Source organism: Monodelphis domestica, chromosome 1, assembly GCF_027887165.1.
Source record: "Monodelphis domestica isolate mMonDom1 chromosome 1, mMonDom1.pri, whole genome shotgun sequence".
Taxonomy (NCBI): Eukaryota; Metazoa; Chordata; class Mammalia; order Didelphimorphia; family Didelphidae; genus Monodelphis; species Monodelphis domestica.
This window is the reverse complement of record NC_077227.1, coordinates 575914740-575933189: the sequence shown is the minus strand read 5'-3', so window position 1 is coordinate 575933189 and position 18450 is coordinate 575914740. Positions and strand designations below refer to the sequence as shown.

The 18450-nt window shown below is 35.0% G+C and overlaps 1 long non-coding RNA gene across 1 annotated transcript in view; it reads right to left on the bottom strand.

Moving 5' to 3' along the window:
• Window positions 1–8340: 8340 nt before the first annotated feature.
• Window positions 8341–18450, bottom strand: part of LOC130456533 (uncharacterized) — a 36340-nt gene continuing 26230 nt past the window's right edge. The window contains exons 2-3 of the long non-coding RNA XR_008915545.1: window positions 8966–9149; window positions 8341–8408 (exon numbers count right to left, since the gene is read on the bottom strand). This is a non-coding gene — a long non-coding RNA (uncharacterized LOC130456533). The remainder of the gene's footprint in view (window positions 8409–8965; window positions 9150–18450) is intronic.

Here is an 18450-nt window from a genome sequence, read left to right as displayed (position 1 = left end):
TTTGATTATGTTCTGGGTCTGTGGATTTGGGCTATTCTATCCTGCAGGGGCTTCTCTGCTCTGCTGATTTGTCAGGTTGAGCCCTGATGTCAGATCTTCCCCACCTGGCAGCAGAAGCTGAAAAGGAAATGGGCTTCCCATCCTGTTATTAAGGCCCCTGTCCTTGGAAGCTTAATCAGCAAGGCTCTCAGGGCTGTCTGGGGAAGTGGTGTTTGAGCTTGAGCTTCTCTGCCCTCTGAAGGCTTCTTATCTGCCCTATTGATAAAATTGAGCCAGGGCTGAGTTGATCTGGGAAGCTATATGTGCCCTGAGGCCAAAATCTCTAGAAGGAGGAAGAGAGTAAGATGAAGTGTTTTGGCTGTGACCAGGCTGCCTTCTCTGTACTTCTCCTTCAGCTACCTACAAAATGTGCCAACAAGGTACTTCCTCCAGACTAGAGCCCTGCCTGCCCAGAGATTACACCACCACTGGTGGCTCAGCACTTTAGATGGGGTAGGGGTCCTGGGACCTTCCTTCTTATTTCCCCTTAAAACCAAGTGTTCTAGAATTCAGGCTTTGGTGGGGGGGCATACCTTTTAAGTTAAGTCCAGCAGGAGGGTTCCCTAGTTGTGCCCTGTTGTTAGATTTGGTTTTCAGTCCCTCAAAGCATTTTGTTCTTAATCAGAAAGGAAGTGTTTTCAGAAGTCTGAACTTTTGCTGCTTCTAGGGTGCCATCTTGACTGCCTCTTGACTCCCTTTTAAATAAAAACACTCATGTGAATAATATAATTTTTAGTTTGAAAAGAATAAAGAAAAGATTGACCTCTTTAGGAATTTAAAGCTTGAAAAGCAATATTCACTGTATCCATATCTTTCATCAATTTTTTTTTATTTTGGATACAAACCTTGTTTCATGGGACCCTAGAGCATAGGAACCAATCAGTTACCCTTTCAAGTTTGAAAGACATTGCTCTAAGATAAATTATAATCAATAATTCTCATCCAAAAGATCATAAATATGTTTTACTCTGATTCAGGACACATGGCAACTATAAGTGGGTATGAGAAAAAAAAATTTAATCAATGTAACTTTTTTATTTATTAAGGAGAAGTTTTTAGAAATCAATGTCAAACTAAGACACCTTGATTTACCCAAAACTATTCACTGGGCCCTTTAGGGACAAAATATTGAGGAGAAAAGAGCATTGATTTGGGGGCATCTAGGTGACTCAGTGGACTGAGAGCCAGACCAAGAGGTCCTACCTTCTAATCTGGTATCAAACACTTCCTGGCCTGTGACCCTGGGCAAGCCACTTAACTCCCATTGTCTAACCCTCTCTGCTCTTCTACCTTAGAATGAATACACAGTACTGACTTTAAGAAAGAAGGTAAACATTTAAAAATGAAAGACCAATGATCTAACCTGATGGCAATTCTTATCTTATGTTTTTGTGCAACAATGATTAGATCAGTCACTTACTGCTAAATTGCTATTTTTAACTAGAGTATATCCACACACGCTCTTGCTTGAAAGACTTTAATTATGCAATTTCTGTGATGGTTTATTATGTGACATCCAGTATGCCAGAACAAGGAAAGATGTTTTCCACGCTCTTTCACCTATATGTTTTTATGCCTGAAATAAAATTTTCAACTTGAGTAGGAACCCAAAAATAAGCTAGAAAAAAAAAAGACATTGTTTTTGTGAATTCAAGGATGATTTTTTAAGGCAGATTTATTATGTTATATTGAGCTTCCCTAGTTCTCCTTCCAGGTTTGCCCTTTCTCTGCCTCCTTTGGGAGAAGAATCCTCTTCCCTTTCATTACTCTTTTAGTTGGGTATTTCCAAAAGTTCTGACTTCAGTGTTCTTCTCCTTTTCTTTCCCCTGAATTCTTTCATTGATCTCCAAAATCCTCAAAAATATCTTTTCCTTCAAAATGGTTTGAAGGGAAACAAGCTGGATTTGGATTCCTAAAACTCTGATTGAGATCCTTACTGTTATGGGATAACATTGGCCAAATCGTTTCTTCTCTCTAGAATTGTTTCTTCATTTATAAAAAGGGAGGATTTAATTATATTACCCCTGAAACTTCTGCAACTATGAATTTAATGTGATTCAATTGAACATCCATTTACTGAGTGTTTTTGCCAGGCACTATGTTAGGCACAGGAAACAGAAAGACAGTGAAATATTTCCTCTCCACAAGTAACTTGCATTCCATATAGGAAAAGAATATGTATATGGATAAGTCTTTTTACTGTAGGGTGCTTACCTTCTCCTTTCACCCCTAACTTTGGATACAGACAAGCAGACAGATCATTTCTTGGAGTCTGAACCTTTTTGTTTTTTTCTCAAATTCACTGACCCCATCCTAGAAACCAGGAGATAATCACTAAAAGCTTAGATTTGGTTCATGTGGAAAATATCCCCAAAAGGGATTAGGGGGTCATTCATTTCACAGTGTAAGTCATTTATTTATTCCACACAAAATAAATGCTTAGTACACAATAGACTTACAGGCACACATTTACAAAGACCTCAACAAGAAGCAGTGATTTATTATCACCATTATCTACATTAAGAAGGTTGATAGTTATAGCAGCAAAAGATGAAACTGTTTTCAAGATGGCTGAAAGTGAGCTTCACTTCAGTGCTAAATAGAGTGATACTCTCTCTAGACAAATATTTTCTGATAAGTCATGCTAGCAGTTGGGCTTCTCCTACTATCTATGGTCATCTTCTCCAAAAATCTCTGAATCAGACTTGGGGATCTTTCCCTTCTGAAGAGTAAGTGCCCTAACTGAGCAGGCGAGGAGCTCCCACAAGAACCATCCACAAGATGTTTCACTCTCAGGATCATTATTTTGGCATCTTGCTCTAGAAAACAATGAAAAAAAAAAGAGGCAGTGAGAGACCAATGTTCAGGTAAATGTAAAAAGTGTTATGTTCATGTAACCATGGAAAATATTTTAAATTAATTAAGTAAAATTCCCCAAAATAAATAAAGTAGCAAAACAAACAAACAAAAGTGTTGTGTATTAAAACTACCATAACTTAGGGGAGGAGAGCAAATAGTGTCATTCGTTTACCCATCTCTTACGGAGGAACAAGCATAGGTGTCTACACCACATATTGAGTAGAGAGTAAGAAGAGGAGAAAGAGCCAGAAGATACAATCATCATTTAATGTTTCCTGAGTAGATTGGTTTTTCCTGTTTCAATGGACAATCACCTCTGATGTCTAATACTATCTCCATAGTGGGGTGAGGTAAGGAAAGCTCATGGGACAGCAACAGAAACCATTGGTTTCATATGCCATTTTGATCAAGGGATCCAAAAGAAAAAGCCAGGAAAATGGATCTCTGGAAGAGACTCAGTTCCAAGGAGAGCACATGTGACAATGGATTGGGCCATTCCCAGGCACCTTTCTGGTTTATGGTATTCTCTAATCACAGACAATGAAGGGGGGTGGTGGTAAGGTAGTGTCCCTCATGACACCTACTGCATGAATAGAAACAAGGTATACATGATGTTAATAAAGAGTAACGTTAGGGAACCCTAATAAGTATGAGGATCAGAAAAGACCTTCTGTAGGTGGCATACTTAAATTACATTTTAAAGCAAGCTGGGGGTTTTCTGTAGGCAGGGGAAAATGGAGAGAATTCTTGTCATGAGGGCAAACTGAGGCAGAACAGAGAAGAATTGGAATGTCTTACATGGAGGTAGCATTTAGCCAGTTTCACAGGAGTACTTTGAATGACATGGAGTCATATGATCTCACCAGTCTGAAAAGGTAGGTTGGAACAAGATTGTAAAGGACTTATACAGAAGACAGATGCATGTGTATTTAATCCTGGAGGTAATAGGCAGTTGCTGGCATTTATTGACCATTAGAGTGACATAAACACATGCATGGGTTATTTAGAAATGTTCCTTTTTTGGCTACATAGATGTTTCCAAAATCTATTTCTCTAACTGCTTCTGTTCTAAGCTTCAAACCCCCATTGGTCACAGGCCAATTTATCATATTTTTATCTCACTCAATCTTCCTTTTCTGACTTTATTTTTATAACCTTTAACATTTTGCTTTCCCTCTATTTATCCACATAATCTATAGCAAAACCCTATTAACTATCCCTCAGAATGATATCTTGATTCTGCCTTTCTTTATAGTGTCACTGCCACCAGCCCTATACAGGCCCTCATTACTATCTATCTAGACTACTACAATAATCTTACATCTTGCCTTCCCTTCAGCAGTCACTTCTCCTTTAAATCATCCTTTGTGTTGCTGCTTGATTAATTTTTCTTGCATGTAAATTTCTCATTCTTGGGATCAGAACACTTTTGTGGTTCCACAAAATCTACTAGCAAAGTACAATTTCTTTAAATAAATTAATTTAAGTTAAATTAAATTAACTAAACTTTACCTAAATTTTTAAAACTTTAACTAAATTAATATTAACTAAATTAAATTTAATTAAAAATTAATTATTTCATTTTAAATGACCTCCTTGTCTGCCTATTTTAGCTCCTTCATGTCCCCCCCCCACCCACCTACCTATATAATCTCTGCTGAAGTCAACTTGAATTACACATTGGTTCCTTTCCCATGATTATTCCTTTTATCAGCCTATTCTCCTTTGGAATGACATACTTCCCATTCCTCCATCTCTATCTTTTGGAAATCTGTTATCCTTTAAGACGTGGGTCAAATTTTACCTACTCCTAGATTTTTACACATATCAGCAGGAAAAAAAAAAAAGTTTTTTTTTAAATTTATTGTAATGTCTCCTGACAATTTTTACTTGTAACTATCCATATGTTATCTTTCCATTGCAAATTATAATTATTAGTTATTGTTTAGCATTGTATGTTTGTATATGGAAATAAGGGCATTTATAAAAGCCTATGAACTAGGCTCTATGCTAAATGCCTTACAAATATTACCTCATCTGATCTTCACAATTACTGCAACACAGATGCTGTAATTGTCCAAATTTTACATTTGAGGAAACTAAGACAGAAAGGTTAAGTGACTCAAGGTCACATAGTAAATATTGGAGTCCAGATTTGAACGCAGGTCTTTCTATCTCCAGGCCCATTGCTTAATCTACTGTACCTCTTAGTTGCCAATATATAGATATTGGTATATAGATATTGGTATATGTAGCTATATTAGAAACTCCAAGAAGAAAAATGTCTTTACTTTAGTTATCTTTGTCTCCTTAGTAAATAGCATCATGCTTTGTACATAGTAGAATTTAATAAATGACTATTGAGTAAATATATGGAGTGTAAAAACAGCAATACTGATTTGGAATCAGAAGGCCTAGATATATAAAGTCCTAACTTTATCACTTACTAGCTCTAAAACCTGAAACAAACTCTTAATGTCTTTCTTTTCTTTACTTTTTGAAATTAATTTTTGTGTGTGTTGGTTACCTTAAAATTATCAGTTATCTTCCTCCTCCCCTCTTCCCTACACAAGAGAAGGCATCATTGAATTGTGAGCCAGGCCTAGAGACAGGAGGTACTGGGTTCAAATCAGCCTTCAGATACTTCCTAGCTGAGTGACCCTGGTCAAAATCACTTAACTCCTATGACCTAGCTCTTACTGCTCTTCTGCCTTGGAACCCATACTTATTATTGATTTAAAGATGGAAAAACATAAGAGAGAGAAGTATATATATATATATATATATATATATATATATATATATATATATATAGGTAGGTATGGACCATGTCTTTCATGTTTCTATTTATCAGTTCTTTCTCTGGAGGTGGATATTCACAAGTTATCCTTCAAACATTAATTCTGCTGCTGCATACTACACTCTTGCCTCTGCTCTTTTCACTCTTTATAATTTCATGTAGGACTTTCCATGATTTTCCAGAATTAACCTACCTGTTCCACATTCCATACAGTTTTAAAGGGGAGGGAAAGGGACTGAATATTGCATTTTTCCATCCAGTGGCCCCAGAGAGAAGGCCAAGGTGAGGTTTTCTAAGGGTCTAGGTTAAAAATGTTCCTTGTACTTATTGAACTTTTTTAAGGTTCTGCAAATGGCAGAGAAGAATTAGGGAATTTCAGTAAGGATGGAGAACAGTAACGTGCAACAAAGCAATATCAGGAACTTGATGGAAATGCCAACAGTTAGGAAATTATGTAAATAATAATATAAATTATGGGACAATTAAAAACAAATTTGGAATTATTGGGAGATAAGTTCCAGATTCCAGACTAAAATGTTTGATACTGAGTGACAGATTAAAAACTCAAACCAGATAAAAGACAAGAGTTCAATTTGTCTTTCTCAAAAGGCATATGGGTACACACAAGTTAAAGAAAAAATACATGCTGACTTCTACTAAGTTTTCCCAGATACCTTCCTATATGTAGAGTCAGGAAGGTCTGGATTCAAATTCTTGATGTTGGCAATGTGACTAGAGGCAAAACACTTAAATTTTCTCTGAGTTTCAGTTCCTCAAATGTAAGAATATTGATGATAACATTAGTAGTATGCCCTTCACTAGGGTTTTGGGATACTTAAATGACTATATAGGGATGTGCATATATATTATTTACATAATATATAGTTATCTGTGCATTTATGTATATATGTGCATATGTAATATACACACATGTGTACATCTATATGTGTGTGTGCATTTGTTGAGTGTATACATATAAATGGAAGCCAGGAGAAGGCTATATACCTATACTAAGGATGTGGCACATAAACTGATTATTCAATTAATATAAAGATTCTGAAAGAGACAGATAGGGAAGAAGCACTTTCCATCCATTGAGGGATGACCCACAAGAATTCACAGAGGCAGGAACCAGCAAAGCATGTGGAAATCCAGTTTGGCATAACAGAAAACGAATGGACCATAAGAAGGTAAAGGTTATAGGGTATCTTAGATGCTACAATCAGTAGCAAACCAGAAGGTTTTTGAATCGGGGAGAGATATGGCCAGTCTTATTCCTTAGTAAATGATTTTAGTAGTGGTTTGGAGGATGAATCAGAGGAAAAGATAAATAACCTTGTGGGTATGGAAAGGAGAAATGTACTAGAAATATAATCAATTAGGATTTGGCAATTGATTGTATATGGGTTAGGGAGTAGTAGAATGTGAGAGAAAGAAGGAGAGTGGGGATAGTTGAGTGGCTCAGTGGATAGGGAGCCAGGCCCAGAGGTAGGAGGTCTTGGGTTCAAATTTTACCTCAGACAATTCCTAGCTGTGTGACCCTGGGCAAGTCACTACACACCCATTGCCTAGTCCTTACCACTCTTCTACTTTGGAACCAATATGCAGTATTGATCCTAAAAGAGAAGGTGAGGATTTTAAGAAAAAAAGAAGCTGAAGAAGACTGAGAGGGAAGGCAGAATGGAAAGGAAAGGAGACAGAGAGACTTGGAACAAGATGAAAAAGAAATAGAGAGGGATGGCAGAAAGAGACTGAGAAAGAGACAGAGAAACCCAGAGACAGAAATAGAGAAGAAAAGGAGTCAAGGAAAACTACTCCATTCCAGGAAGGATGGTTAGCATCTTTAACTTTTCTAGAAGCTATTTTCCCTAATGCTCTGAATAAACAACAGCATTCTAATAATAATAAACACAGGTTATATTATTTTCTTTTATATGGAATACTACTTATTGCCAGTGGAAAGGGATGAAATGGGAAAGGCAGAACCCCTTTTCATTCATTTGACTTTCTACCCTGAACTGAATACATAATTGAGGTCTTTTGCCTGATAAGGAGCAATTCTCATATCATGTCTCACGGTGTTATGAGTTATCATTTACTACATGTTTATGGTAATCAAAGATATTACAAATTAGTTATGATATTTTAAGCAGGCTCAAGATTGCCCACCCATTAGCTACACTATCCTTCTGTAGTTAAGTGGAATGCAACAAGGTAGAAAATTGATTTCTATATTTCTAAGCACTAAAGAGAATTGGTTAAAAGAAAACATTCCTCTATATAACATCAAATATAATTGAAAGACAACTCTAAGCACTTTCTTTCCAGACAGGTAACATAAAGATATATATCTATATCTATATCTATATCTATCTATCTATCTATCTATCTATCTATCTAAACTCTAGAATTATAGAACTTTAGAACTGAAAGAGAACTTAGAGATCATCCATCCATAGGAACCAGATCTGAGGGAAGAGACATTTGTAAAAATTAAAATTAGTCCCAATAAATAAAAATCTTACATTTTAGGAAATTTATTAATGATCATTAGAAATCAAGGAATAAAGAAGACACAAAATAAAGACCACATGCCCATGGCTGATTAGCCCATTTAAAATCCCCTCCCTTAGCTTACCACTGCCACCATGCTGACTGCAAGTCCAAGAAAAAAGGCCAAGAGAACCATCCTCTCACTAATATCCTCCATCTACAGGAAGTACATAATGATAGGAAGTCAGTGGGAGCTCCTGGGAAATGTAGTTCTTTTTTTAGGGTAACAGATTTTCAAATCTAGCCTGACCTTCCATTTTCCAAATGTAGGAAACAAAACCCAGAGAGGGAACATAACTTCCCCAAGGACACACAGGAAGCTAGCAGCAAAGGCAGGACATAAACTCTTAACTTTTTCACTCCTAATCAAGAATTATTTCACTTTTCCACACACTTCTTCACTCTCATGGTGAAAAGGTTTCTTTGAAAAGTTATCACTAGACTTTTAGAATGAATTTCCCAATTTAATATATGTGATTTTCCCAATCAGAAGTAGCACCAACTCTTAACACATAGCTGCCTTCCTATGCATGTGAAATTCCCATCTCCAAGGACTGGAGCATGTAAAAGACATAACCCACACTTGATGGGTCAACAGAAGGAAACCCCCTTTCTTTCTTTTGGTCAGTAAACAAACCTATAGAGAATAGCTTTCTAGTGTGTTGATGCTGTTCTAGCAGTTCATTAATCCCAGAAAAATCTCTCCAAACTTACTGATGCGTGGATTCCATTTTCAAATTTCTCATTAGTTCCTCTTTATGGATTAAATGCTGATGTTCACGAGTGAATGCACACAGCTTCAGCTGATGGATGTAATTGGGTTGTAATGGATTTTAGCTGCTGTTCCTTTTGATCTAGCCAATTTGAAATGCAGTATCAATGTATTCTCTCCATCTCTCTGTAGGGAATGAGAAATTGAAACCTACAAGATGAAATTTATCAACTTTCATAAAGTCGGCTTCAACCATCATAAAACTGTTAAACTTCTCATTATCATTCTACCGCAGTTATTTCTCGAACTCTGGTCTGGCAGTCAAAACATTAAAGTGTATTTGAAATAAGTAGAGTTGATCCTTCAATATTCTGGGTGTCCTCAACATTGATTTAGGTGCTGTAAATATTACCAAGCAAGGATGACATTAACACAGCAAAAATTTAACAGCAGAAACATAAAATGACAAGGAAAGATTTAAAGGTTGCAAAACTCCTTCCAATTTTACATAAAAAAAAATGATTTGCAGCTACACCAGGTTCAATAACAAAGATTAGATGTTTCAGCTTCTCAGAAATTGCACCTGTGCTGCTCTTCATGTGCGGCTGCCAAGAATGACATCTAATGAAATGGGAAATTGGTTCAGGGTTCCCCTAGTTTGTTGGAAAACAAAAGTTGCTAATAGCCTAATTAGTTTGTGTTGTGTTGGTCACTTCCATTTAATTCCTAATGGCTCTCTGTGGGGTTTTTTGCATTCCAGAGATCTCTAAACCAATATACTTTATGAGGTCCAACTTCATTGGCACTCATATTGACCAAGGCCTGCAACTTTATTTGGCTTTGAAAAACTGGGCATTTTCAATTTCTCTAGTAATAAAATATCATCAAAGTCAAAATCAATTAATGATATAGCGATATAGAAAAGGGTGTGGAATTATAATTTTCCTGAAGAATTTCAGTTAATGACAGACAGAACAGAAAAGAGCCCTAATCCTCCCTCTCCCACTAATAATTATTTTTAATTGCTAAAGGAGGTAAAAGTTCTATCAGTCTTAAGGTTATCTAAAATGGAAAAAAAAAAACAGAGAAAACATGGTCTAATAAAACAGATTGTAACACTGGCTGCCTATCCTGAAGAGAAGGAGAAACTTTACATGACTTTAGAGACAGCATTGGATAATGAAGAGTGAGAAAGGAGGAATGGAGAAGATACAGGTTCATATATATACCTACTACCTGCTTTTACCTGTGCATCTATAAGATGAGTTGCTTAATATCTCTGAGGCTCTAGAAAACTTTAAAACTTCCCTTATAAGCTTTGTTGTTCAGTTGTTTTAGTCAAGGCCAACTGTTCATGACCCCATTTGTTTTGTTGTTGTTGTTGTTGTTGTTGGGTTGTTTTTTGTTTTGTTTTGTTTTGTTTTGAGTAGTTTACTATTTTGTTTTGTTTTTTCTTTCTTTAGCTCATTTTACTAATGAGGAACCCAAAACAAACATGGTTAAGTGATTTCCCCAGAATCACACAGCTAGTAGGTATCTGAAGCTGGTTTTGAACTCAGGTCTTCCTGACTCCAAGCCCAGCACCCTACCCATTGCACCACCTAGCTGCACTCTTATGAACTTTAGAAAGGACACATTCCAGATAAAACGACAGTCCATGATAATAAAAATCTGTATTTGTCTTTGTCCTGTCATTCTAAGCATTATCAGTTTTATAGCTCCATATGAAAGTAATCCTTCTTCTGGTTAACAAAGTTATCCAGCAAAAATATAATGGTAGAGGAAATGGCACTTTTAAATGCTTTGCCTGTTTTATAAATAATAATAATGATAATAAACAAATATATTTCACTTTGCATCTTCAAAATACTTGACAGGCATTAACTAATTAATTAATTGAACAGAAGGCTATGATGAGTTTAATTTGAATCTCTCAGAGGATGTTCAGTAGTTCTTAGTTCCAGCTGGTTTGGAAATAACGAGAATAACCTTTCTTGTGATATTTGGCTGCTAGATCAAGGCTGGAAAGAATCTAGGTGCATGGCAATGAGAGTTTTTTAAAAGGTCAATTGAATTTTTTTAACCTCAAAGAAGAGAGGTTAAATATCAATTTTTGATAATATTCCAGCCCCACTTATACACACACATGTCTGGGTGCATGCATTTGTGTATATGCACCCCCACTCCATAAATACACACACACAAACACAATGTAAAAGAGAAAATGGGGAGGAAGAAAAAGGGAGATAGAGGGGAGAAGGAGGAAAAGGGGAGATAGAGGGTGAAAGAATTGTTTTTTTTCCTCCTTTACTTATGGGGAGAGATAATCCAAGTCCTGTTCTTTTGAACAAAAGTATGGCTCCAGAGGGGAGTTATCTGGGAAATGGGGGACAGGAGACTAGAGTAGGATTGCCTCAATAAGATGGCAAGATGCCGCCCGCCCTCAGAGAAGCCCAGGGTTCCTGAGGTCAAATCTGTCTTTGAGAGGCAAGATGATCCCTTATGATTCGGCTTCCCCTAGGGACATTAACTGTCAGCCTTTTAGGGGTTTAGAAATAGTCACTACTAAGGAAAAGATGTCAGTTTCCTTGGTCAGATAGGACTGAGTCACCAGAGAGGACAAAATTTCAGTTTGAAATTCTGTCTTAATGATTTCAAATTCTAATCCCCTTTGTTATATTATTTAGAGATAGGCCCAAACCCAAAGTCCTAAATTTCAAAATGATTTATTGAGATTGAAGGAGGAAGGGAATGGCAGGGGTATGAGGTAGGAAAATTTTGGGAAGTGGGTAAAAAGGGGAAGCCCTAAAGATTTTCCTCTCTCGCAGATTGGCCTTTCAGAGTCTGGAGGTCAAAGGCTTCTCAGCCCTGACCTCTTCCTTTTTGCCAACTGCTTTCTTGCCCCTACTCTCAAACTAACTAAACCTTGAAAGTATAAGTTCAGGGACAAGTAAGGGAGAGAGAGAGAGAAGAATATCCCAGGGAAGGATCTGGATAGCTCTGGTCCAAAATCCCAATCCACAATCCCCCTTGAGGATTTTAGATAGCTTTAGTTGAGAGTTTTAGTGGAGATGTTTCAGAGTCTCACAAGGGAAAGTAAGTCTCAAATGAAGAAGCTTCTTCTCAGCTTTCAGGAAATCCACCTTTCTCCTCCACCTCCCAGGCTGGAAGTAAATCCTGCCCATTGGTCCCAAGGTTCTGATTCCACCTCAGAACTCTGAGCTTCCTCTTTGCCCCTCTTCCACTCTCTCTGCAGCTGTTCTCTCCAAGAGACTGCTTTCTCTCCTAAATGCAGAATCTCTCTTCTCTTATCTTATAGCACACACACACACACACAGGCTCCACCGGGTTCTTAAGTTAGAAATATTTCCACTTTAATTATAAAGTCCAGAATAATATATTTGACTAGTAGCAACTTTTTATTAATTTCTAATCAAACATATCAAATAGTATACTTTTAAAGTATTAGAGAAATTAATGTGCTACTTGTAAATTAATAATTTAAAAATATTTTCATTTATTTATTTTTTATTCAATCCCTCCTTCCACTCTCCATACAAAAGAAGGCATCACCAACAAAATACAAAGATTACATGTTTAATGTTTTAACCTCTCAGTTTGTTCTCTGGAAGTGAACATTCATAAGTTATTTGTCAAATATTAAATCTGTAGCTTTATATAATGAATGGTCTCTTGGTTCTGCTCATTTCATTCTTCATTATCTCATATAGTTCTTTGCAAGCTTTTTTAAAATTAATTGGCCTAATATTTCTTACCACAAAGTAATATTCCATCACAATCAAATACCAGAATTTGTTCAGCCATTCCCCAATTAATAGACACAAGTTCTTTGCCACCAAAAAGAGAGCTGCTATAAATATTTTGAAACATATAGGTTCTTTCCCTTTTTCCCTGATATCCTTGGGAAATAGACCCAGAAATACCTAAAAAGTTTTATAGTTGACTGGATATAATCCCAAATTGCTGTTATAGACAAAAAAGTGGTTGCCATAAACTGTGACCACGAAAATATAGGTTTCAAGACTGTGAATTGCCCAAACTATAAAGATAAATTTTAGTGTCTTGATTTTATATCAAAATATAGTGGTCGCCATGGGAAAAATTCCCAAATATGAAATACCCAAGTCAGCTGGGTTTTATGGAGATTTTAATTAATACAAATGAAGGAAATTAAGGAAAGGGAGAGAGACAGAGTAGGAGGAAATAATAGGAAATGGCCTAGGCCTTTTCTCTTTAAGAGAGAAACTAAGTCAGTCTTTAATCATTCACCACAAGATTTGTTCCAAGCAAAACTCTAGTATTCAGAGAGACCCTCCATTTCAGCTTCTGAGCTCAACTAAGTTCAACCACCAAGAGACCCACCTCTCAGTTCCTGACCTCCTTTTAAAGAGAATTTTCTCCTATGTCACCTCCTCTAAATTTTCACATCTACCAATTATAGTAGACGTTTTCCAAAGGACTGACCATTCTTAATTCACATCTTATAATCGCCTTCTTAATTCACATTCTGTTATCACCTTCTTAATTCACAAGCAGCCAGAAAGAAACAGTTCAAATATCATGGAGTCATAGTCAGGATAACATGATTTAGTTACTTCTACAAATAAAAGATTGGAGGTCCTAGAATATGATATTCTGGAGGGCAAAAGAGATAGGATTACTGTGAATTACATACAGAGCAAAAATGAATATTATTCTTCAGGAGAAAAAAATGGATATTTAATGAAATCAAGAATTTTTGAATATTGCTAATGAAAAGACCAGAACTACATAGAAAATTCAACATTCAGCTAGAAGATTCAAGAGAAACATAAAAGGACAAAAAGGAAAGAAAAATCATACTGGAGTCAATATGTTTTAACTGTTTATTATTATAGAGGAAGTTAATACTCATAATTCTTAGGAACTTTATGAATATTAGGGAAAATTAGAAGGTATATAAAAACAGAATGGATGTGAATGTGTGTGAATTAACTACAATGGGATATTATCCAAAAAGACAAAATTAAGAGATGAGAAAGATGACTCACTAAGAGAAAAAAGAAATGAGATACTGAGTGGAATGAAATGTCTCAAATAAAAGAGATATGAAAGAACTATTATTATGGAGAGGGATATGAGAGGGGTTATGAGAGAGGCAGGCAGCATATGAACCTTACTCTTATTATATTTGGTCAGAAGAGGGAATTACATAGATTCTCAGTTAAATATAGACATCAAGATTATCTAAGAAGCAAACTTGGATAGAGATAAGAAAAGGGGGAAGAGAGGCTGATAGAAAGGAAGAAGAAACAGCAAAAAGAGACAGAAGGAGAATACACAGATATCATAATGAGAAGTTAGGGACTAAATTGACCATAAAACAGAATCATAACAGAATGGCTCTACAGCAGAATCCTACACTATGCTATCTATAAGAAACACATCTGAAGCAGGGAAACACATAGAGGGTAAAGGACTGGAGCAGAATTAATTATGCTTCAGTTGACTTAAAAAAAAAACAGTGGTAACAATCATTATTTCATACTAAGCCGAAGCATAAATAGATATAATTAAAAGAGGTAAGGAAGGAAATTATATCTTGCTAATTAACACAGAAAATGAAGTAATATCAATATTAAAAATATCAAAAATAAAAATACAAATAATAAAAAAATATTTAAAAATAGCATAGAATCTCAGATTTTAATGGAGAAGCTAAATTATTTAGAGGGGGGAATAGTAAAATTATATGTGAATTTCAACCAAAATATAAATAAGGAAAAAGTTAAAATATGAGTAGAATTTTAGAAAAAATAGATATGATAGAACTCTGGAGAAAACTGAAAGGGATTAGAAAAGAACATATCTTTTCTCTTAACAATACATGGCATCTATATAAAACCTGACTGTGTAATAGGGCTTAAAAAAAACTCACAAACAAATGCAGAAAAATGGAAATATTAAGAACATTTTTTCAGATCATAATGCAATTAAAATTACATTCAATAAAGGTTCAGGGAAGGGTAAATGAAAATTAATTGGAAACTAAATAATCTAGTTCTAAAAAACAGTATGTCAAAAAATCATATAAACAATCAGTAATTTCTATGAAAAGAATGACAAAAATAAGACAATATGCCAAAATTTATGGAATAAAACAAACTAGAACTTAGGGGAAATTTTATATTTCTGCATGTTTACATCAATAAATTATAGAAAGAAGAGATAAATGAATTTGGCATGCAATTAAAACAGTTAGAACCCTGATTTAAATACCAAATTAGAAATCTTGAAATTCAGTGGAGAGATCAACAAAATTGCAAGGAAGAAAAAAACACCAAAATAATAAATAAAGGTAAAACTGGTTTTATGGGAAAAAAATAGATAAAATTTTAGTTAATTTGAATTTTAAAAGGAAAGAAATAAGTTTGTTACTAAGATAAAAAAATTAAAAGGCTAAATTTTCCACCAATTGTGAATTTCAAAAACTACTCCACCCTATTCAGAGCATTGTTTAGAAGATCGGATTTAGCTATTTCCTCGTCAATAATAATAGAGATACTTGGAATAACAGAATCAGGTCTTGGAAACTACATTCTCCACCCTACTCAGTGTAACAAGATTAGGAAGGGCTGCAGCAAACTCAAGATTTAATTATTTGAGAATATGGCCTTCAACAGACGTGTGCTAAAAAAGGACAGATCTCTGGGTGGTCCTAGGTCAAGCTAGAGCCACCATTGGCACATGTGAGAAGCAGGAAGTGAGGTAGAGAACAGCCTCTGGAGTTCTCAGGACTTCCTGTAAGGAGGACTAGAGTCAGTTCAAGGCTAGTGCTTGAGGTTGGAGGAGCCCTGCAGACTGCTATCCTTCAGATAGGTCACATGAGGGATGAGGACTGATCCCTTTCCCTGCCTTGGCTATCCAAGGCCTTAATGCCCCCTTTGGCTCAATGTGAACCAGAGTAGTTCTGAGTTAAACTTCTTTCCTTCTCTCCCTTTTTCCTGTTAAACTTCCTTCCTTCTCTCCCTTCCCCCCCCTCCCTATAATACTTTCTTCCTCCTGTTGTAATTAAAATACCATAAAAATTTTGCAGCTGACTTGAGTGTTTCATTTAGGAATTACACAAGTGAATTCCTTGGTGACCTTAAATTAATATATATATATATATATATATATATATATATATATATACATATATATAAATATATATATATACATACATACATATACATATATCAGTCTTTTAAAGTAATTTCAATATCACACAATGAAGAAGAAATTAAAACAATCATTAGGAGTTATTTAATCTAGTTACATGACAAAAATTTGATAATTGAAATTAAATGCAAATACCCCAAATAAAAATGGAGGCAAAAGTTTTAAGGAAAATACTAGCAATAATATTACAGAAATATATCACAAGATACATTCGCTATGACCAAGTGCATTTTATACCAGGAATGCAGGGATAGTTCAGTGTTAGGAAAAGCATCAGTATAATTGACCATATCAACAATAAAACCAAGAGAAATCGTGTGATTATCTCAATAAATGCAGAAAAACTTTTGACAAAATACAACATTCATTTTTTAAAAACATTAGAGAGTATAGGAATGAATGGATATCTAAAACCATCTGCAGGCAATATCTGTAATGGGGATAAGCTAGAAGCCTACCCAATAAGATCAGGAGTGAAGAGGGATGCCCATTAATACCACTATTATTCAATATTATACTAGAAATACTAGCTATAGCCATAAGAGAGAAAAAGGAATTGAAGGCATTAAATTAGGCACTGAAGAAACAAAATTGTCACTCTTTACAAATAATATGACGGTACTTAGAGAATCAACTAAAATTACTTGAAATAATTAATAACTATCAAAGTTGCAGTATATAAAATAAATCCATATAAGTCATTAGCATTTCTATATGTCACTAACAAATCCCAGTAGCAAGAGAAAGAAAAAGAAATTCCATTTAAATTAACAGTAGATAACATAAAATATTAAGGGTTCTACTGCTTAATTACAAGACACTTTTCACACAAATAAAATCAAATCTAAACAATAGGGGAAATATTCATTGCATTTAGATAGGCTGACTGTAAAATATAAATTTTACAGAATCTACTAATTCAGTGTAATACCAATTAAACTGCCCAAAAATTATTTTACAAAGCTAGAACAAATAATAACTAAATTGATCCAGAAAAACAAAAGGTCAAGAATATCAAGGGAATTAAGGACAAAAAAAATGTGAAGAAGGTGAGCTAGGAGTATCAGATCTCAAACTGTATTACAAAGTAGTAATCATCAAAACAACCTAGTATTGGCTAAGAAATAGAAAAGAAGATCAGTGGAATAACTAGGTACAAAAAAACTATTAATAAAACTATTAATAAATAAAATAAAACTATTAATAAAAGATCATCGAAAACTAGTGTTCAAGAAATAAAAGATCCAACCTTTTTGAGACAAGATTTCATTGTTTTACAAAAATGGGAGTTTTTTTGTTTGTTTGTTTTCCCAATTTGGGAAAATTAGAAAATGGTATGAGAGAGACTGAGAAAAGGCCATCATCTCATATTGTATACTAAGATAAGATCAACATGGATACATGATCTTAATATAAAGGGTGATATTTTAATAAATTAAAGGAATATAGGAAACCCTATCTGTAAATGTGTGAAAAAGTAAGCAAGTTAGTACCAAAAAAGAGAAAGAGAGCATTATAAAATGTAAAATGGGTAATTCCAGTTATATGAATTTTTAAAAATTAATATAAATAAAACAAATGAAACCAAGCTGAAAAAGAAAGCAGAAAGCTGGTGTGTGGGGAGGATTTTGTAGCAAGCATTTGTGATAAAGTATTAATTTCTCATACCTGCATACCAGGCAAAAGAAACTGTCCTCAGAAAACAGAGATAGTTTTAGGTAGTATTAGGACTTTTAGCTATATTTATAGAGTATAAGATTAATTATCTCTCTTTTCTCTTTTCTTTCTATGTGTATACTTCTTTCTTCAATTAAACAAAGTTATTGTTAAACTGCTCTCCTCACTTTGTCAAACTCCTTAATTTAAGCCTTACATTTGTTTCTTCCTCCCTTTGAGAACATTTCGCTAATGTGTGAAACAAGTGTCGTTACACAGCTACAATGTGGGACCTGTTGCAACTTTTTCTGTGTGTCTTTTCAATAAACTCTTTAATTTTTTCTGATATCCTCAACATTTCCTTAATCTCATTTGTACTGATTACCTCATCCACCTTGAACCTCCTCCCACAGGGGGGAAGCTTGTGGTTCAAATGAGTGGTCCACTCATGAGTTAAAGCAAAAAATTTTGATTGTGATTGCTGGTATCTCAAATTGCTTAAGGTGTGTGTGTGTGTGTGTGTGTGTGTGTGTGTGTGTGTGTGTGTGTGTGTGTGTGTGTGTGTATCAAGACATCAGTTAATGTGTCTATATAGATAGTAAGAGAAAGA